Source organism: Oncorhynchus kisutch, linkage group LG4, assembly GCF_002021735.2.
Source record: "Oncorhynchus kisutch isolate 150728-3 linkage group LG4, Okis_V2, whole genome shotgun sequence".
NCBI lineage: Eukaryota > Metazoa > Chordata > Actinopteri > Salmoniformes > Salmonidae > Oncorhynchus > Oncorhynchus kisutch.
In genome coordinates this window covers 78812929-78835405 of record NC_034177.2, presented here as the reverse complement: position 1 = coordinate 78835405, position 22477 = coordinate 78812929, and positions in this window count along the sequence as shown.

Here is a 22477-nt window from a genome sequence, read left to right as displayed (position 1 = left end):
TATCTTTGGACGGGGCCACAGTGTCTCCCGACCCCTGCTGTCTCAGACTCCAGTAATTATGCTGCGATAGTTTGTGTCAGTGGTCTAGGATCAGTCTATTATATCTGGAGTATATCTTGTGTGTTATCCGGTGTCCTGTGTGAATTTAAGTATGCTTCCTCTAACTCTCTCTCTCTTCTCTCTTCTCTCGGATGACCTCAGTCCTACGACCATGCCTCAGGACTACCTGGTCTGATGACTCCTTGCTGTCCCCAGTCCACCCCAGTCCACCTGCTGCTGCTCCAGTTTCAACTGTTCTGCCTGCGGCTATGGAACCCTGACCTGTTCACTGGATGTGCTACCTTGTCCTGGACCTGCTGTTTTCGACTCTCTCTCTCTCTCTACCGCATCTGCTGTCTCTAACTCTGAATGATCAGCTATGAAAAGCCAAACTGACATTTACTCCTGAGATGCTGACCTGTTGCACCCTCTACAACCACCATGATTATTATTATTTGACCCTGCTGATCATCTATGAATGTTTGAACATCTTGGCCATGTTCTGTTATAATTTCCACCCGGCACAGTCTGAAGAGGACTGGCCACCCCTTAGAGCCTGGTTCCTCTCTAGGTTTCTTCCTAGGTTCCTGCCTTTCTAGGGAGATTTTCCTAGCCACCGTGCTTCTACATCTGCATTGCTTGCTGTTTGGGGTTTTAGGCTGGGTTTTTGTATAGCACTTTGTGACATCGGCTGATGTAAAAAGGGCTTTATAAATATATGTGATTGATTGAGAACCATACCGTGCGTGAGGGCGCCCACGAACCAGAGGACTGGGTGATCTCGCTCTCTGAAGCTGACGTGAGTAAAGTCTTTAATCAGGTCAACACTTGCAAGGCGGAGGGGACCATATTCCAGGACACGTTCTCAGAGTTCAGCTGGTAGGAATATTCACTGTAATGTTCAACCTCTTCTTGTCCCAATCTATAATCCCCACATGTTTTAAGATGACTACCATAATTTCTGTTCCCAAGAACTCTAAGGCTTCATGCCACAATGACTACCGCCCTGTAGCACTTACTTCTGTAATCATGAAGTGCTTTGAGAGGCTGGTTATGCCACACATCAACTCCATAATCCAAGACACCCTAGATCCACTCCAATTTGTATACCGCCCCAACAGATCCACAGACGACACAATCTCAATTGCACTCCACACTGCCCTCACCCACCTAGATAAGAGGAATACCTATGTGAGAATACTGTTAATTGACTTCAGCTCACCGTTCCACACCATTATCCCCTCCAAGCTTGTCGCCATGCTTGGAATCCTGGGATTGAACACCTCCCTCTGCAACTGGATCCTGGACTTCGTGACAGGACGACCCCAGTTGGTGGGGGGGGGGGGGGGGGGTGCTTAGTACCCTGCTGTATTCCCTGTTCACTCACGACCGTGTGGCCGCACACAACTCCAACACCATCATGCTGACGACACAACGTGGTAGGCCTGATCACCGGCAACAATGAGACAGCCAATAGGGAGGAGGTCAGTGACCTGGCAGTGTGGTGCTGGGAGAACAACCTCTCCCTCAACGTCAGTAAGCTCAAGGAGCTAATCGTGGACTACAGGAAATGGGGGGAGCGAGAATGCCCCCATCCACGTCAATGGGTCTGTAGTGGAGCTGGTCGTGAACTTCAAGGTCCACACACGCGCACAGTTGTAAAGAATGTGGAACTCAGGAACTCAGGAAGTTGAAAAGGTTTGGCATGAGCCCTCAAAAAGTTCTACAGCACCGTTGAGAGCGTATTGACTGGCTGCATCACTGTTTGGTATGGTAACACCACAGCCCTCGATCACGTGGCGCTACAGAATGAGGTGCGGACAGCCCAGTACATCATTAGGGCCGAGCTCCCTGACATCCAGTACATTATATCAGGTGGTGTGAAAGGAAGGCCCGGAAAATCAATAGAGACTCCAGGCACCCAAGCTATAGACTGTTCTCTCTGGTAAGCGGTACCGGTGCATCACGTACTTTGACTGCATTCGAAAGTCTTTGCCAGACCGCAGGCAACGGAGAAAATAGTATCTCCCAGACATGTGCTGACACGTGTCCATAATATTAGCTTCTAGTTATCTTTTTAGGAAGGCTTTTAGCACGCTAGCTAACCATTTCAAAACAAATCAAATTTAATTTGTCACATGTGCCGACCTTACCTTGAAATGCGTACTTACAAGAACTTAACCAACTTTTAATAACATTTTGTTAAGAATTTACTAAATAAATTAAAGTAAAAAATAAATAATAAAATACAAAAAGTGACACAATAAAATAACAATAATGAGGTTATATACCAGTACCAGTACCAGTACCGAGTCAATGTGCAATTAGTTGAGTTAATTTGTACATGTAGGTAGGGGTAAAGTGACTATGCTTAGATAATAAACAGTGAGTAGCAGCTGTGTAAAAACAAAGGGGGGGGGGGGGTCCTGGATGACAGGAAGCTTGGCCCCAGTGATATTCTGGGCCATACGCATTATCCTCTGTAGCTCCTTACGGTCGAATGCCGAGCAGTTGCCATACCAGGAGTTGACGCAATCTGTGGATCTGTTGGGGCGGTATGCAAATTGGAGTGGGTCTAGGGTTTCTGGGAATGATGGTGTTGAGGTGAACCATGACCAATCTTTCAAAGCATTTCATGGCTATGGACGTGAGTGCTACTGGGCGGTAGTCCACAATGCTGCTGTCGTTGCGGGATAGGCAGGATTTTGCTTTAGCACGGCGGAGCAGGCAGGACTCTGCATGCACGTTTTGATGATGTCACAAGGTCGCACAATGCCTGATTGGTTGATGAAGTTGTTGGTCCAATGGCAACATAATAAAGACAATCCTGAAACGTGTCCTAAATGATGATGTGCTTTCTCCTCCACTCATGTTATTCTCTTCTCTCTCATCTCTCCCCTGGTGCTAAAGGCCCCTTGTGAAGAAGAAAGTGGGTTGCAGGTGGTCGCTAGGGGAAACAAAAATGACACCAATCTCAGTTCTATTCCACTATCTTAATTGTGAAAAGAAATGTGTGTACTTTAATGTGGGCTAATATTCTAAACTCACAGGTAACCATCATAGGCTTCCACTCTGCTTCCTAACTTTTAAACCTGGTCCCCAGGTACTAGCAAATAGCCGAGACCCTCAAATCTGGCTCCTTCTTAATTCTGTTTCATTTCACCCCAGCATGATCTGTCTAAGCACTGAAGAATGGTGGCTGTCAGAGTTCCTTCATCGGAGATTAGGTAAATGTCCCAATTTTTTTCTGTGATTAAGCCGTTCTCCGCTGAGGGCTGGAAAAGTATCTGGCCCATTCTCTCAGTGTGAACTTACCTCATCCACCCAATAAAACGTCCTCTATATCTCTTCCCAAAAACTTGGGACAACTTCAGTGAAAGTTGTTTTGTGTGAAAGTATAGGCCTATATTATTGTGCTAATATCTTATTTTCCCAAGGTTTTGAGTCTGTTGTGAGCAGCACATCAAAGGCATCCTGAAGCTTTGGCTTTGAATTGCAATTATGAACATCAGAGAATGGCATCATCCCATTTCTGAATGAAGCTTTTTAAAGAGGACAATACACTAATGTGGTTGTGTTCTCTCACAACTTGTTCACAATGAGTTCACAATGACGAGCATTTCAATAGGCCCCTTGTCAGATACAGATGTTATTACGTTACTCAAATGATCTGCAAAAAACGTCAGCGGTGGTTAAGCTAACCAAAGGAAATAATGTAATATTAAGACGAAGCGAACCCCATTGGGTTCCTGTATATTGCTCCTTTAAATATTGTAGTTCACTAGAATAGTTGTCAGGGCAGCATTAGAAGCATGAAAAACCTTTTCCAATCAATACTCCCATCTGTAGGCCTGTAGGCTTGAACTAAAGGTCTGAACATATTCTCCTTCTACTGCACTAAAGAGAAGCACTGCATACAGTCCTGTAGTGGAGCACCATATATCACCACAAATACAAATGGATTTTCTTTTAAAGTCAGCCAGGGTGTGTGAGGTGAGAGCACATAAGACAGGACTGTTTGATTGGTTGGCAAAGGTGAAGGCTTAGCTATGTTCAACACACATGAACAGCACACATTGCTACTGGCTGTGGAGCTATACTATTATGAAAGCACAACAACAACCGATACACATCTGTACCGGTGATTCATTTCTCTCTTCTAGTTCTCATTTTGAGATGAGTGCAAACTGCATTTTAGGAAACTGTGTGGGTGTTTATTCTAGGGATGTTTAGTACGAGTTCTCTGAGTAAATGTGTATCTGTTCTAATCTAACTCTATAAACCCGTTGGGACACGGGGGAGAATGAGGCGCATTTGTAAACATGAATAAACCTGAGAGATATCTATCCCAAAGGATTAGAATCTTCAGTGAAGGAAAACAAAACCTCAAACTAAGAAGAACAGAGCAGCTGGTAGAAAATGGAAGTGTTTACTACAGGTTGGCCCCTCTTCAATCTCACGCTACTCCCTAAAACATGCTAATAACATTCCTATAAATGCTACCGAGGACAGCTATGTAGATTTGATGTTACCCTGGGGTGATTGTGTGTTCACATATAGATCAACGGTGAATGGTGGTTTTACCTGTAGCCTGCGGTAAGCCTATTTCCTATTTCATCCGGTTGACGTGTTGCAGGTCCATTGTTGACTGTTACACCTTGCTGTCTGATTTCCAGTTGACGATATGGAAGGACCGCTGGATGCAGTAGTGTGAAATGTGGTGTAGCATGGAGTATGTCAGAGAGCACACAGCTCCAGCTTGGTCAACCTTGCTCTTTAGTGATACAATCTGAAGGTTGATTCCTTAACATTCTGCATACTGCACACACATTACGATGGCATTTCTTCAAGCGATAAATGTCCCTGTGAGAGCATCCTCAGTGGTGTCAATAACAATCGGATGCATCCGGTTTTCAGGGAAAATGGAAAGAGAGCCTATGAAGCACTTAGGCTTTTTGACTTTAACGAGGTGCTCCATCTTAACTCCTCCACATTTACTGGATTGGTTGAACAGCGCAGAAGAGAACCTTCCCCGACAGTTTTTTTCCCCTCCCGTCAGGACCAGGGTTACCGTGCTACGTTAGGTTACCGTGAGAGAAGACATTTCAGAGCACCTGCAATCTATTCTGCGTCTGCTTTAGAAACTGCCATGCACATCCCGCTCCATGTCCAAAGCAATACAGTTCAATTTGAGAGCCGGCAGAACAGCGCCGCTGTTGTCAACAGCAGGTGAAGGGTCAGTCAGTGTCTGCTATGAGTGGTGAGGAGTAGGGAGTAGGCGTCTCTCTCAGTACATTCGCTACCCATTTCAACAACACAGCTCTCCGGTTCAGTGATTTTGAGTCCACTGAAAATGAAAGCAGTGTTATGGTGGCAGGTAGCCTAGCGGTTAAGAGCGTTTGGGCCAGTAACCGAAAGGTTGCTGGTTTGAATCACGAGCTGTCTAGGTGAAATAATAGCATCTGCTAAATGAGTAAAACAAAACGTTATATCCGTGTCTATAAGTACCGTAGCAACCTATTACTGTTAGGAAATGGCATACGCCACCCCCAGTCTCTAACATAGTGTGTCTGGACTGAGGAGCCATGTAATATGATGTAGGCGCGTGTGCGCAGCTTAAGATGTGCGCGTGTGTGGGTTCGAGTGTTTATCTGATATAATGAGATAGTCTTTCGGGTCCTTTCCATCAGCCAATCAGGGTCACTGCCGGTACCCTGTGTCGTCGGAAATCAGAAATAGCCCATCTCCTCATCTCCTTCATCTCTACATCTCCATCTCCATTCACGGCGGTCGGCATCTCTGCACATGACAGCACACAGCTGGGAGTGAAGTCTACATCCAGATCTCACCCCCCCCCCTCTCTCTCTGTAGCTCACCATCTCTCAGTCCTGTCCTGTATTTGGACTTATAATGAATCATAAAGATTTGTATTACCAAGACCTTAATCGCCTATGTCATAGATTGCTGTTCTTCCAGTAGTGTAGGCACACCTGACCGAAGATAGTGAGAGATTCACAGCCTCAGTTAGAGAGAGGCTAACAAAGACAATTATTAGACCACAGAGACAGAGAGTCAGGACCGCTGCCAAGTCTGACAATTAATTGGGAATGAACTTATGGCAAGGAAGCAGGCTAATTTCCTGTCGTACCGGTGCTTGTAAACCAATGCTTTTTGTTTGAATTCTACTGTATCAGAACGATCTCTCTGTGCAGAAATTCTTCCTTTGTTTCTGATAAGTTCCCCAGCAGGTGACCTCCAGCAAAAGCCTTTGCAGAACTTTGACATGTTAAGTGGAGGTCTCAGTGTTTGTGACGGAGTCCCCTAGGGGCTGGAGGAGTGTCCTGCAGCACTGTCTAGATCGGTGACAGACTCTCCCAGTGGCGGTGACACCCCCTGCTCCACTCCGCTCCTCATGGACACACTGTGCACACTAGACTGCTGACATTGGGGCTTTTGTAGCAGTCCAATGATGCACCACACAGCCCTTCGTGAAGGCACATTGCAGCTCCAACAGGGGGCTTAAGCGATGGTGACCCCTGCTCTATCTGTGGTGGATTGTATTAAACAGGGAAAGTAGGAAGTATCTGTTTCACTATTTCAGTGAGATGCTTCCTGACGGCCACAGTTAGACTAAGATGCTTCCTGACGGCCACAGTTAGACTAAGAAGCTTCCTGACGGCCACAGTTAGACTAAGATGCTTCCTGACGGCCACAGTTAGTCTAAGAAGCTTCCTGACGGCCACAGTTAGACTGAGATGCTTCCTGACGGCCACAGTTAGGCCTCCCTGGGATGCTGGTATGTCAGTATGGTCATTGAGATGCAAGCTGCAGGTTCACAGCCAAACAGGGTGAGACAATCCCATCTGTGCTTTTGGAAAGATGTGAACTAAGCACATCTAAAATCATGCATTACTGTGAGAAATGCTGACCTAGTGTACTGAATAAAAGTCCATTCATTATGAACTGTGAGAAAGCTGAGCCATGGATGACATGGATGGCATCCATCCAGGGGGCTGGTGGCACCTTCATTTGGGAGGGTGGCCTCATAGTAATGGCTGGAACAGAATGAATAGAACAGTATCTAACATGTTAAATGCATAGTTTCTAGGTGTTTGATACCATTCCATTCACCCCATTCCAGCCATTATTATGAGCCGTCCTCCCCTCACCAGCCTCCTGTGATGGCATTATACACTATTCATCATTCACTATTCTTTAAAGCCACCTCAACAGATAATCTGAGAACTGTTTTAGTGTTGAATGAAATGAAATGTCTGCATGGAACTCACAACGTAGAGCTCCAGATGTAATGAACACGAAACAGAGAACTGGTATCAAGCGCAGGGTGCAGCAGGTGTTTAATGTAAAGGACCACAGAAGGAGGCAGGTAGCTGGGTCCAGGGGCAGGCAGCAGGTCATACACAGGGGTTCAAAAAGGCAACAGTACAGGCAGGGAAAAGGCTAGTAACATAGTCCAGGAGATCAGGCAATAGGTGAATACCAGGGAATCCGATAGGCTAAGGTACAGGCATGGAATAGGCAAAAGGCATTGTAAATTGTATCTTTATTTAACTAGGCAAGTCAGTTAAGAACAAAGTCTTATTTTCAACGACAGCCTAGGAATAGTGGGTTAACTGCCTTGTTCAGGGCCAGAAGGACAGATGTATACCTTGTCAGCTCAGATATTCAATCTTGCAACCTTTTGGTTAGTAGTCCAACACTCTAACCACTAGGATACCTGCCGCGCCTGCTGTTGCTAGTGAGGTAGGGAAAAATGATCATACACAGGAAAACCAGTGCTCCGAGGAGAGGTGTGTCAAAAACAAACATTACCTCACAGTGATGGGGTGCAAAGAACTGAACTAAATAGTGTGTGATAATGACATACACGTGTCAGAACAGGTGATCAGAATTCGGGTGATTGGGATCTGGAAAGTGAGCTGCGTTTAGAGGATTCACGTGCATGAGAGTGTAAGTTAGAAGCAGACGTTACACAGATGTAAGATTTTAATTTAATATTTTGTTGCTGAGAATTTTCATTCACATCAGGAAATGTAAAACTCGTAGTGTATTTGAGGTTTAAAAAGGCTTCTAAAGTTTGTAATTTCCACTTTAAAATTTCAGACACAAAAATGTTCATTGATATAATCCACATAATAATTCACATTTCCTGTTGCTGCAGGATTTTTCCTTGTGTACTACAGGAAAAAGAGGACCGAGCATGCCCCCATTCTCATCAACAGGGATGTAGTGGAGCAGGTTGAGAGCTTCAAGTTCCTTGGTGGCCACATCACCAACAAACTAACATGGTCCAAACACACCAAGACAGTCGTGAAGAGGATGACAAAACCATTTCTCCCTCAGGAGACTGAAAAGATTTGGCATGGGTCCTCAGATCCTCAAAAGGTTCTACAGCTGCACCAACGAGAGCCTGGTTGCATCACTGCCTGGTATGGCAAATGCTCGGCCTCCGACCGCAAGGAACTACAGAGGGTAGCGCATACGGCCCAGTACATCACTGAGGCCAAGCTTCCTGCCATCCAGGACGTCTACAACAGGCGGTGTCAGAGGAAGGCCCATAGACTGTTCTCTCTGCTACAGCACTGCAAGTGGTACCGTCTAGGTCCAAGAGGCTTCTAAAGGGCTTCTACGCTCAAGCCAAACAGATTCTACACCCCCCCCCCCCTTTTACACCGCTGCTACTCTCTGTTGTTATCATCTATACATAGTCACTTGAATAACTCTACCTACATGTACATATTACCTCAACTAGCCGTTGCCTCTGCACAATGACTTTGTACCGGTACAATTTGATTTGATTATTTTCCTTATGTAGCAAACTGGCTCTGTCTGTAGAAATGGAGGTAGATTAGAATCGACCATGAGACTGCAGACATCTTCACACATTTAATATTGCATATGACCTTGGGTGAATATCGTCCTTGTCTGTAATCTCAGCAGTATTTCCCATTCTTCTTTCAAAATGTTGTAAATGACAACTACCGACTTGCTCCTCTGTTCCTAGATTGCTTTCTGTATAGATGTTGAATAATTATTGGGGCGTCAGGGTTACCTAGTGGTTAGGGTGTTGGACTAGTAACCGAAAGGTACTAGTCCAAGTTCAAATCCCTGAGCTGACATTCTGCCCCTGAACAGGCAGTTAACCCACTGTTCCTAGGCTGTCATTGAAAATAAGAATTTGTTCTGAACTGACTTGCCTCGTTAAATAAAGGTTAAATAAAAATAAATCTATGTTTACTTTCAGACACCACTGGAACTATTGATGTGAGGTAAAATGCTGTTGATAGATGTTGGCAAAAATCTCCAAAAGCTCTCTATATAAATCACTACGTCGTCAACAACATAGATAATTAAGCTTTAATTGTAATATCTCAGGGGCTCCTGCACACAAACTAGTAGACGTACGGCGCTTCAATCCAAACCAATGGCATGTCTCAACACTTTCACAAAGATAAAAGAGCTGAGCTACAGTATCTATCAACTCAAACATCGCCACGAATCTTTATTTTCCCCCGTTTCAACACAGAAAAGTGATGTATCACAAGTTACTCTAATAAACGCAAAACCAGCACTAACAGTGTAACATTGCAAGGAGCCTTGATTCAAACCAACACAATTCATGTCTTTCTTTGACAGTAGTGCTTTACTTCCTCTCATGTCGGCAGGCAGAGCAAATGGAAAGGCTCTCTGTTTGTGTGACATCAAAGGAAAATCTCTGAGTGTGTTTGTTGTCTCAACACTTTAGAGAGAGTTTATAAGTCACATGCACATTGTTGTGGATGTGAATGGAGGCGACAGTGAAAATCTTAAGCTCCAACAGTGCAGGTCAAAGGGAAGTGAAGGAAAGATATGGAGAAGCAGAGGGGAGAGGATGTGAAAGCCCCACCTGTTTTGAGCCCCACATTTGATGCATGCTATTTTGGCATTAATACGTGTCACATATCAGTTTGCAAACAATGTAAAAAAGTATATATCATTGAGTTAATAAAGCCGCATACAAAATGCAGGTGTTTCAGCATAGCTCAGTTCTTTCTGTGGTGGTGGGGCAAGCCAGCAGAAAATATGGAGCGTTGCGCCGTGATTGGCTTAGTGTTCTGTCACTCATGGGGACACTACGTCACCGCCAAGTCTAAGGGTAGAGCTGGAAAATTCAACCCACTTGGGTGCTACCATAGACTTACATTAGAAGTACAGATAAAATTATGTCAAATCACATCATATCACAGTAGCTTTGATTGGACTGATCATGTCAACATCATACGTTCAAAATCTTAGCTACAGCAGTCATCATCATGAATCAAGTCAACAATGTACTGGCAAATCCTTTTTATTCCTTGGGGCGGCAGGTAGCCTAGTGGTTAGAGCATTGGGCCTGTAAGATCCAATGCTAGATCGAATCCCTGAGCTGCCAAGGTACAGATGTGTAATTTTTCCGCTGAAAAGGGCAGTTAACCCACTGTTCCTAGGCCATCATTGTCAATAAGAATTTGTTTGTAACTGACTAGCCTAGTTAAATAAATAAATATGAAGAGAAATTATAGATCAAATGTATCGGTGCTCATCAGCAATTGGACACCAGGCTTCACAACAAGTTGGAAATCGCAAATTCAACAACGGAAAGAATCAGTGCAAGAATTGCAAAGCAATCATTAGCCTGCTATTCAATGAAGTGTGGTTCTAAGATTAAGGGTCTCTTCTTAGTTTAAAATGATAAACATTCAACATTGGCCGTGCTGTCAATGAAGCATGATTTGTGACGCGCACAAAACAACTTGAGGATCAAATCAAATCAAATCAAATCAAATTTATTTATATAGCCCTTCGTACATCAGCTGATATCTCAAAGTGCTGTACAGAAACCCAGCCTAAAACCCCAAACAGCAAGCAATGCAGGTGTAGAAGCACGGTGGCTAGGAAAAACTCCCTAGAAAGGCCAATACCTAGGAAGAAACCTAGAGAGGAACCAGGCTATGTGGGGTGGCCAGTCCTCTTCTGGCTGTGCCGGGTGGAGAACATGGCCAAGATGTTCAATGTTCATAAATGACCAGCATGGTCGAATAATAATAAGGCAGAACAGTTGAAACTAGAGCAGCAGCACAGTCAGGTGGAAGTTGAAACTGGAGCAGCAGCATGGCCAGGTAGACTGGGGACAGCAAGGAGTCATCATGTCAGGTAGTCCTGGGGCATGGTCCTAGGGCTCAGGTCAGTTGAAACTGGAACAGCAGCATGGCCAGGTGGACTGGGGACAGCAAGGAGTCATCATGTCAGGTAGTCCTGGGGCATGGTCCTAGGGCTCAGGTCCTCCGAGAGAGAGAAAGAAAGAGAGAAGGAGAGAATTAGAGAACGCACACTTAGATTCACACAGGACACCGAATAGGACAGGAGAAGTACTCCAGATATAACAAACTGACCCCAGCCCCCCGACACATAAACTACTGCAGCATAAATACTGGAGGCTGAGACAGGAGGGGTCACTTCTTCTTCTCTGTGTTTGTCTGTATCTTTCCTCCCCACCTGTATTCACTTCTTCCCTGTGTTTGTCTGTATCTTTCCTCCCCACCTGTATTCACTTCTTCCCTGTGTTTGTCTGTATCTTTCCTCCCCACCTGTATTCCCTTCTTCTTCTCTGTGTTTGTCTGTATCTTTCCTCCCCACCTGTATTCACTTCGTCTTCTTCCCTGTGTTCGTCTGTAGCTTTCCTCCCCACCTGTATTCACTTCTTCTTCTTCTTCTCTGTGTTTGTCTGTATCTTTCCTCCCCACCTGTATTCCCTTCTTCTTCTCTGTGTTTGTCTGTATCTTTCCTCCCCACCTGTATTCACTTCGTCTTCTTCCCTGTGTTTGTCTGTAGCTTTCCTCCCCACCTGTATTCACTTCTTCTTCTCTGTGTTTGTCTGTATCTTTCCTCCCCACCTGTATTCCCTTCTTCTTCTCTGTGTTTGTCTGTATCTTTCCTCCCCACCTGTATTCACTTCGTCTTCCCTGTGTTTGTCTGTATCTTTCCTCCCCACCTGTATTCACTTCTTCTTCCCTGTGTTTGTCTGTAGCTTTCCTCCCCACCTGTATTCACTTCTTCTTCTTCTTCTCTGTGTTTGTCTGTATCTTTCCTCCCCACTTGTATTCCCTTCTTCTTCCCTGTGTTTGTCTGTATCTTTCCTCCCCACCTGTATTCACTTCTTCTTCTTCTCTGTGTTTGTCTGTATATTTCCTCCCCACCTGTATTCACTTCTTCCCTGTGTTTGTCTGTAGCTTTCCTCTCCACCTGTATTCACTTCTTCTCTGTGTTTGTCTGTTGCTTTCCTCCCCACCTGTATTCACTTCTTCTTCTTCCCTGTGTTTGTCTGTATCTTTCCTCCCCACCTCTATTCACTTCTTCTTCTTCTTCTCTGTGTTTGTCTGTATCTTTCCTCCCCACCTCTATTCACTTCTTCTTCTTCTCTGTGTTTGTCTGTATCTTTCCTCCCCACCTGTATACACTTCTTCTTCTTCTTCCCTGTGTTTGTCTGTATCTTTCCTCCGCACCTGTATTCACTTCTTCTTCTCTGTGTTTGTCTGTATCTTTCCTCCCCACCTGTATTCACTTCTTCCCTGTGTTTGTCTGTATCTTTCCTCCCCACCTGTATTCCCTTCTTCCCTGTGTTTGTCTGTATCTTTCCTCCCCACCTGTATTCACTTCGTCTTCTTCCCTGTGTTTGTCTGTAGCTTTCCTCCCCACCTGTATTCACTTCTTCTTCTCTGTGTTTGTCTGTATCTTTCCTCCCCACCTGTATTCCCTTCTTCTTCTCTGTGTTTGTCTGTATCTTTCCTCCCCACCTGTATTCACTTCGTCTTCCCTGTGTTTGTCTGTATCTTTCCTCCCCACCTGTATTCACTTCTTCTTCCCTGTGTTTGTCTGTAGCTTTCCTCCCCACCTGTATTCACTTCTTCTTCTTCTTCTCTGTGTTTGTCTGTATCTTTCCTCCCCACTTGTATTCCCTTCTTCTTCCCTGTGTTTGTCTGTATCTTTCCTCCCCACCTGTATTCACTTCTTCTTCCCTGTGTTTGTCTGTAGCTTTCCTCTCCACCTGTATTCACTTCTTCTCTGTGTTTGTCTGTATCTTTCCTCCCCACCTGTATTCACTTCTTCTTCTTCTCTGTGTTTGTCTGTATATTTCCTCCCCACCTGTATTCACTTCTTCCCTGTGTTTGTCTGTAGCTTTCCTCTCCACCTGTATTCACTTCTTCTCTGTGTTTGTCTGTTGCTTTCCTCCCCACCTGTATTCACTTCTTCTTCTTCCCTGTGTTTGTCTGTATCTTTCCTCCCCACCTCTATTCACTTCTTCTTCTTCTCTGTGTTTGTCTGTATCTTTCCTCCCCACCTCTATTCACTTCTTCTTCTTCTCTGTGTTTGTCTGTATCTTTCCTCCCCACCTGTATACACTTCTTCTTCTTCTTCCCTGTGTTTGTCTGTATCTTTCCTCCGCACCTGTATTCACTTCTTCTTCTCTGTGTTTGTCTGTATCTTTCCTCCCCACCTGTATTCACTTCTTCCCTGTGTTTGTCTGTATCTTTCCTCCCCACCTGTATTCCCTTCTTCCCTGTGTTTGTCTGTATCTTTCCTCCCCACCTGTATTCACTTCGTCTTCTTCCCTGTGTTTGTCTGTAGCTTTCCTCCCCACCTGTATTCACTTCTTCTTTTCTGTGTTTGTCTGTATCTTTCCTCCCCACCTGTATTCCCTTCTTCTTCTCTGTGTTTGTCTGTATCTTTCCTCCCCACCTGTATTCACTTCGTCTTCCCTGTGTTTGTCTGTATCTTTCCTCCCCACCTGTATTCACTTCTTCTTCCCTGTGTTTGTCTGTAGCTTTCCTCCCCACCTGTATTCACTTCTTCTTCTTCTTCTCTGTGTTTGTCTGTATCTTTCCTCCCCACTTGTATTCCCTTCTTCTTCCCTGTGTTTGTCTGTATCTTTCCTCCCCACCTGTATTCCCTTCTTCTTCTCTGTGTTTGTCTGTATCTTTCCTCCCCACCTGTATTCACTTCTTCTTCTCTGTGTTTGTCTGTATCTTTCCTCCCCACCTGTATTCACTTCTTCCCTGTGTTTGTCTGTATCTTTCCTCCCCACCTGTATTCACTTCTTCCCTGTGTTTGTCTGTATCTTTCCTCCCCACCTGTATTCCCTTCTTCTTCTCTGTGTTTGTCTGTATCTTTCCTCCCCACCTGTATTCACTTCGTCTTCTTCCCTGTGTTCGTCTGTAGCTTTCCTCCCCACCTGTATTCACTTCTTCTTCTTCTTCTCTGTGTTTGTCTGTATCTTTCCTCCCCACCTGTATTCCCTTCTTCTTCTCTGTGTTTGTCTGTATCTTTCCTCCCCACCTGTATTCACTTCGTCTTCTTCCCTGTGTTTGTCTGTAGCTTTCCTCCCCACCTGTATTCACTTCTTCTTCTCTGTGTTTGTCTGTATCTTTCCTCCCCACCTGTATTCCCTTCTTCTTCTCTGTGTTTGTCTGTATCTTTCCTCCCCACCTGTATTCACTTCGTCTTCCCTGTGTTTGTCTGTATCTTTCCTCCCCACCTGTATTCACTTCTTCTTCCCTGTGTTTGTCTGTAGCTTTCCTCCCCACCTGTATTCACTTCTTCTTCTTCTTCTCTGTGTTTGTCTGTATCTTTCCTCCCCACTTGTATTCCCTTCTTCTTCCCTGTGTTTGTCTGTATCTTTCCTCCCCACCTGTATTCACTTCTTCTTCTTCTCTGTGTTTGTCTGTATATTTCCTCCCCACCTGTATTCACTTCTTCCCTGTGTTTGTCTGTAGCTTTCCTCTCCACCTGTATTCACTTCTTCTCTGTGTTTGTCTGTTGCTTTCCTCCCCACCTGTATTCACTTCTTCTTCTTCCCTGTGTTTGTCTGTATCTTTCCTCCCCACCTCTATTCACTTCTTCTTCTTCTCTGTGTTTGTCTGTATCTTTCCTCCCCACCTCTATTCACTTCTTCTTCTTCTCTGTGTTTGTCTGTATCTTTCCTCCCCACCTGTATACACTTCTTCTTCTTCTTCCCTGTGTTTGTCTGTATCTTTCCTCCGCACCTGTATTCACTTCTTCTTCTCTGTGTTTGTCTGTATCTTTCCTCCCCACCTGTATTCACTTCGTCTTCTTCCCTGTGTTCGTCTGTAGCTTTCCTCCCCACCTGTATTCACTTCTTCTTCTTCTTCTCTGTGTTTGTCTGTATCTTTCCTCCCCACCTGTATTCCCTTCTTCTTCTCTGTGTTTGTCTGTATCTTTCCTCCCCACCTGTATTCACTTCGTCTTCCCTGTGTTTGTCTGTATCTTTCCTCCCCACCTGTATTCACTTCTTCTTCCCTGTGTTTGTCTGTATCTTTCCTCCCCACCTGTATTCACTTCTTCCCTGTGTTTGTCTGTAGCTTTCCTCCCCACCTGTATTCACTTCTTCTTCTTCCCTGTGTTTGTCTGTATCTTTCCTCCCCACCTGTATTCCCTTCTTCTTCTCTGTGTTTGTCTGTATCTTTCCTCCCCACCTGTATTCCCTTCTTCTTCTCTGTGTTTGTCTGTATCTTTCCTCCCCACCTGTATTCACTTCTTCTTCTCTGTGTTTGTCTGTATCTTTCCTCCCCACCTGTATTCACTTCTTCCCTGTGTTTGTCTGTATCTTTCCTCCCCACCTGTATTCACTTCTTCCCTGTGTTTGTCTGTATCTTTCCTCCCCACCTGTATTCCCTTCTTCTTCTCTGTGTTTGTCTGTATCTTTCCTCCCCACCTGTATTCACTTCGTCTTCTTCCCTGTGTTCGTCTGTAGCTTTCCTCCCCACCTGTATTCACTTCTTCTTCTTCTTCTCTGTGTTTGTCTGTATCTTTCCTCCCCACCTGTATTCCCTTCTTCTTCTCTGTGTTTGTCTGTATCTTTCCTCCCCACCTGTATTCACTTCGTCTTCTTCCCTGTGTTTGTCTGTAGCTTTCCTCCCCACCTGTATTCACTTCTTCTTCTCTGTGTTTGTCTGTATCTTTCCTCCCCACCTGTATTCCCTTCTTCTTCTCTGTGTTTGTCTGTATCTTTCCTCCCCACCTGTATTCACTTCGTCTTCCCTGTGTTTGTCTGTATCTTTCCTCCCCACCTGTATTCACTTCTTCTTCCCTGTGTTTGTCTGTAGCTTTCCTCCCCACCTGTATTCACTTCTTCTTCTTCTTCTCTGTGTTTGTCTGTATCTTTCCTCCCCACTTGTATTCCCTTCTTCTTCCCTGTGTTTGTCTGTATCTTTCCTCCCCACCTGTATTCACTTCTTCTTCTTCTCTGTGTTTGTCTGTATATTTCCTCCCCACCTGTATTCACTTCTTCCCTGTGTTTGTCTGTAGCTTTCCTCTCCACCTGTATTCACTTCTTCTCTGTGTTTGTCTGTATCTTTCCTCCCCACCTCTATTCACTTCTTCTTCTTCTCTGTGTTTGTCTGTATCTTTCCTCCCCACCTCTATTCACTTCTTCTTCTTCTCTGTGTTTGTCTGTATCTTTCCTCCCCACCTGTATACACTTCTTCTTCTTCTTCCCTGTGTTTGTCTGTATCTTTCCTCCGCACCTGTATTCACTTCTTCTTCTCTGTGTTTGTCTGTATCTTTCCTCCCCACCTGTATTCACTTCTTCCCTGTGTTTGTCTGTATCTTTCCTCCCCACCTGTATTCCCTTCTTCCCTGTGTTTGTCTGTATCTTTCCTCCCCACCTGTATTCACTTCGTCTTCTTCCCTGTGTTTGTCTGTAGCTTTCCTCCCCACCTGTATTCACTTCTTCTTCTCTGTGTTTGTCTGTATCTTTCCTCCCCACCTGTATTCCCTTCTTCTTCTCTGTGTTTGTCTGTATCTTTCCTCCCCACCTGTATTCACTTCGTCTTCCCTGTGTTTGTCTGTATCTTTCCTCCCCACCTGTATTCACTTCTTCTTCCCTGTGTTTGTCTGTAGCTTTCCTCCCCACCTGTATTCACTTCTTCTTCTTCTTCTCTGTGTTTGTCTGTATCTTTCCTCCCCACTTGTATTCCCTTCTTCTTCCCTGTGTTTGTCTGTATCTTTCCTCCCCACCTGTATTCACTTCTTCTTCCCTGTGTTTGTCTGTAGCTTTCCTCTCCACCTGTATTCACTTCTTCTCTGTGTTTGTCTGTATCTTTCCTCCCCACCTGTATTCACTTCTTCTTCTTCTCTGTGTTTGTCTGTATATTTCCTCCCCACCTGTATTCACTTCTTCCCTGTGTTTGTCTGTAGCTTTCCTCTCCACCTGTATTCACTTCTTCTCTGTGTTTGTCTGTTGCTTTCCTCCCCACCTGTATTCACTTCTTCTTCTTCCCTGTGTTTGTCTGTATCTTTCCTCCCCACCTCTATTCACTTCTTCTTCTTCTCTGTGTTTGTCTGTATCTTTCCTCCCCACCTCTATTCACTTCTTCTTCTTCTCTGTGTTTGTCTGTATCTTTCCTCCCCACCTGTATACACTTCTTCTTCTTCTTCCCTGTGTTTGTCTGTATCTTTCCTCCGCACCTGTATTCACTTCTTCTTCTCTGTGTTTGTCTGTATCTTTCCTCCCCACCTGTATTCACTTCTTCCCTGTGTTTGTCTGTATCTTTCCTCCCCACCTGTATTCCCTTCTTCCCTGTGTTTGTCTGTATCTTTCCTCCCCACCTGTATTCACTTCGTCTTCTTCCCTGTGTTTGTCTGTAGCTTTCCTCCCCACCTGTATTCACTTCTTCTTCTCTGTGTTTGTCTGTATCTTTCCTCCCCACCTGTATTCCCTTCTTCTTCTCTGTGTTTGTCTGTATCTTTCCTCCCCACCTGTATTCACTTCGTCTTCCCTGTGTTTGTCTGTATCTTTCCTCCCCACCTGTATTCACTTCTTCTTCCCTGTGTTTGTCTGTAGCTTTCCTCCCCACCTGTATTCACTTCTTCTTCTTCTTCTCTGTGTTTGTCTGTATCTTTCCTCCCCACTTGTATTCCCTTCTTCTTCCCTGTGTTTGTCTGTATCTTTCCTCCCCACCTGTATTCCCTTCTTCTTCTCTGTGTTTGTCTGTATCTTTCCTCCCCACCTGTATTCACTTCTTCTTCTCTGTGTTTGTCTGTATCTTTCCTCCCCACCTGTATTCACTTCTTCCCTGTGTTTGTCTGTATCTTTCCTCCCCACCTGTATTCACTTCTTCCCTGTGTTTGTCTGTATCTTTCCTCCCCACCTGTATTCCCTTCTTCTTCTCTGTGTTTGTCTGTATCTTTCCTCCCCACCTGTATTCACTTCGTCTTCTTCCCTGTGTTCGTCTGTAGCTTTCCTCCCCACCTGTATTCACTTCTTCTTCTTCTTCTCTGTGTTTGTCTGTATCTTTCCTCCCCACCTGTATTCCCTTCTTCTTCTCTGTGTTTGTCTGTATCTTTCCTCCCCACCTGTATTCACTTCGTCTTCTTCCCTGTGTTTGTCTGTAGCTTTCCTCCCCACCTGTATTCACTTCTTCTTCTCTGTGTTTGTCTGTATCTTTCCTCCCCACCTGTATTCCCTTCTTCTTCTCTGTGTTTGTCTGTATCTTTCCTCCCCACCTGTATTCACTTCGTCTTCCCTGTGTTTGTCTGTATCTTTCCTCCCCACCTGTATTCACTTCTTCTTCCCTGTGTTTGTCTGTAGCTTTCCTCCCCACCTGTATTCACTTCTTCTTCTTCTTCTCTGTGTTTGTCTGTATCTTTCCTCCCCACTTGTATTCCCTTCTTCTTCCCTGTGTTTGTCTGTATCTTTCCTCCCCACCTGTATTCACTTCTTCTTCTTCTCTGTGTTTGTCTGTATATTTCCTCCCCACCTGTATTCACTTCTTCCCTGTGTTTGTCTGTAGCTTTCCTCTCCACCTGTATTCACTTCTTCTCTGTGTTTGTCTGTTGCTTTCCTCCCCACCTGTATTCACTTCTTCTTCTTCCCTGTGTTTGTCTGTATCTTTCCTCCCCACCTCTATTCACTTCTTCTTCTTCTCTGTGTTTGTCTGTATCTTTCCTCCCCACCTCTATTCACTTCTTCTTCTTCTCTGTGTTTGTCTGTATCTTTCCTCCCCACCTGTATACACTTCTTCTTCTTCTTCCCTGTGTTTGTCTGTATCTTTCCTCCGCACCTGTATTCACTTCTTCTTCTCTGTGTTTGTCTGTATCTTTCCTCCCCACCTGTATTCACTTCTTCCCTGTGTTTGTCTGTATCTTTCCTCCCCACCTGTATTCCCTTCTTCCCTGTGTTTGTCTGTATCTTTCCTCCCCACCTGTATTCACTTCGTCTTCTTCCCTGTGTTTGTCTGTAGCTTTCCTCCCCACCTGTATTCACTTCTTCTTCTCTGTGTTTGTCTGTATCTTTCCTCCCCACCTGTATTCCCTTCTTCTTCTCTGTGTTTGTCTGTATCTTTCCTCCCCACCTGTATTCACTTCGTCTTCCCTGTGTTTGTCTGTATCTTTCCTCCCCACCTGTATTCACTTCTTCTTCCCTGTGTTTGTCTGTAGCTTTCCTCCCCACCTGTATTCACTTCTTCTTCTTCTTCTCTGTGTTTGTCTGTATCTTTCCTCCCCACTTGTATTCCCTTCTTCTTCCCTGTGTTTGTCTGTATCTTTCCTCCCCACCTGTATTCACTTCTTCTTCCCTGTGTTTGTCTGTAGCTTTCCTCTCCACCTGTATTCACTTCTTCTCTGTGTTTGTCTGTATCTTTCCTCCCCACCTGTATTCACTTCTTCTTCTTCTCTGTGTTTGTCTGTATATTTCCTCCCCACCTGTATTCACTTCTTCCCTGTGTTTGTCTGTAGCTTTCCTCTCCACCTGTATTCACTTCTTCTCTGTGTTTGTCTGTTGCTTTCCTCCCCACCTGTATTCACTTCTTCTTCTTCCCTGTGTTTGTCTGTATCTTTCCTCCCCACCTCTATTCACTTCTTCTTCTTCTCTGTGTTTGTCTGTATCTTTCCTCCCCACCTCTATTCACTTCTTCTTCTTCTCTGTGTTTGTCTGTATCTTTCCTCCCCACCTGTATACACTTCTTCTTCTTCTTCCCTGTGTTTGTCTGTATCTTTCCTCCGCACCTGTATTCACTTCTTCTTCTCTGTGTTTGTCTGTATCTTTCCTCCCCACCTGTATTCACTTCTTCCCTGTGTTTGTCTGTATCTTTCCTCCCCACCTGTATTCCCTTCTTCCCTGTGTTTGTCTGTATCTTTCCTCCCCACCTGTATTCACTTCGTCTTCTTCCCTGTGTTTGTCTGTAGCTTTCCTCCCCACCTGTATTCACTTCTTCTTCTCTGTGTTTGTCTGTATCTTTCCTCCCCACCTGTATTCCCTTCTTCTTCTCTGTGTTTGTCTGTATCTTTCCTCCCCACCTGTATTCACTTCGTCTTCCCTGTGTTTGTCTGTATCTTTCCTCCCCACCTGTATTCACTTCTTCTTCCCTGTGTTTGTCTGTAGCTTTCCTCCCCACCTGTATTCACTTCTTCTTCTTCTTCTCTGTGTTTGTCTGTATCTTTCCTCCCCACTTGTATTCCCTTCTTCTTCCCTGTGTTTGTCTGTATCTTTCCTCCCCACCTGTATTCACTTCTTCTTCCCTGTGTTTGTCTGTAGCTTTCCTCTCCACCTGTATTCACTTCTTCTCTGTGTTTGTCTGTATCTTTCCTCCCCACCTGTATTCACTTCTTCTTCTTCTCTGTGTTTGTCTGTATATTTCCTCCCCACCTGTATTCACTTCTTCCCTGTGTTTGTCTGTAGCTTTCCTCTCCACCTGTATTCACTTCTTCTCTGTGTTTGTCTGTTGCTTTCCTCCCCACCTGTATTCACTTCTTCTTCTTCCCTGTGTTTGTCTGTATCTTTCCTCCCCACCTCTATTCACTTCTTCTTCTTCTCTGTGTTTGTCTGTATCTTTCCTCCCCACCTCTATTCACTTCTTCTTCTTCTCTGTGTTTGTCTGTATCTTTCCTCCCCACCTGTATACACTTCTTCTTCTTCTTCCCTGTGTTTGTCTGTATCTTTCCTCCGCACCTGTATTCACTTCTTCTTCTCTGTGTTTGTCTGTATCTTTCCTCCCCACCTGTATTCACTTCTTCCCTGTGTTTGTCTGTATCTTTCCTCCCCACCTGTATTCCCTTCTTCCCTGTGTTTGTCTGTATCTTTCCTCCCCACCTGTATTCACTTCGTCTTCTTCCCTGTGTTTGTCTGTAGCTTTCCTCCCCACCTGTATTCACTTCTTCTTCTCTGTGTTTGTCTGTATCTTTCCTCCCCACCTGTATTCCCTTCTTCTTCTCTGTGTTTGTCTGTATCTTTCCTCCCCACCTGTATTCACTTCGTCTTCCCTGTGTTTGTCTGTATCTTTCCTCCCCACCTGTATTCACTTCTTCTTCCCTGTGTTTGTCTGTAGCTTTCCTCCCCACCTGTATTCACTTCTTCTTCTTCTTCTCTGTGTTTGTCTGTATCTTTCCTCCCCACTTGTATTCCCTTCTTCTTCCCTGTGTTTGTCTGTATCTTTCCTCCCCACCTGTATTCACTTCTTCTTCCCTGTGTTTGTCTGTAGCTTTCCTCTCCACCTGTATTCACTTCTTCTCTGTGTTTGTCTGTATCTTTCCTCCCCACCTGTATTCACTTCTTCTTCTTCTCTGTGTTTGTCTGTATATTTCCTCCCCACCTGTATTCACTTCTTCCCTGTGTTTGTCTGTAGCTTTCCTCTCCACCTGTATTCACTTCTTCTCTGTGTTTGTCTGTTGCTTTCCTCCCCACCTGTATTCACTTCTTCTTCTTCCCTGTGTTTGTCTGTATCTTTCCTCCCCACCTCTATTCACTTCTTCTTCTTCTCTGTGTTTGTCTGTATCTTTCCTCCCCACCTCTATTCACTTCTTCTTCTTCTCTGTGTTTGTCTGTATCTTTCCTCCCCACCTGTATACACTTCTTCTTCTTCTTCCCTGTGTTTGTCTGTATCTTTCCTCCGCACCTGTATTCACTTCTTCTTCTCTGTGTTTGTCTGTATCTTTCCTCCCCACCTGTATTCACTTCTTCCCTGTGTTTGTCTGTATCTTTCCTCCCCACCTGTATTCACTTCTTCCCTGTGTTTGTCTGTATCTTTCCTCCCCACCTGTATTCCCTTCTTCTTCTCTGTGTTTGTCTGTATCTTTCCTCCCCACCTGTATTCACTTCGTCTTCTTCCCTGTGTTTGTCTGTAGCTTTCCTCCCCACCTGTATTCACTTCTTCTTCTTCTTCTCTGTGTTTGTCTGTATCTTTCCTCCCCACCTGTATTCCCTTCTTCTTCTCTGTGTTTGTCTGTATCTTTCCTCCCCACCTGTATTCACTTCTTCTTCTTCTTCTCTGTGTTTGTCTGTAGCTTTCCTCCCCACCTGTATTCACTTCTTCTTCTCTGTGTTTGTCTGTATCTTTCCTCCCCACCTGTATTCCCTTCTTCTTCTCTGTGTTTGTCTGTATCTTTC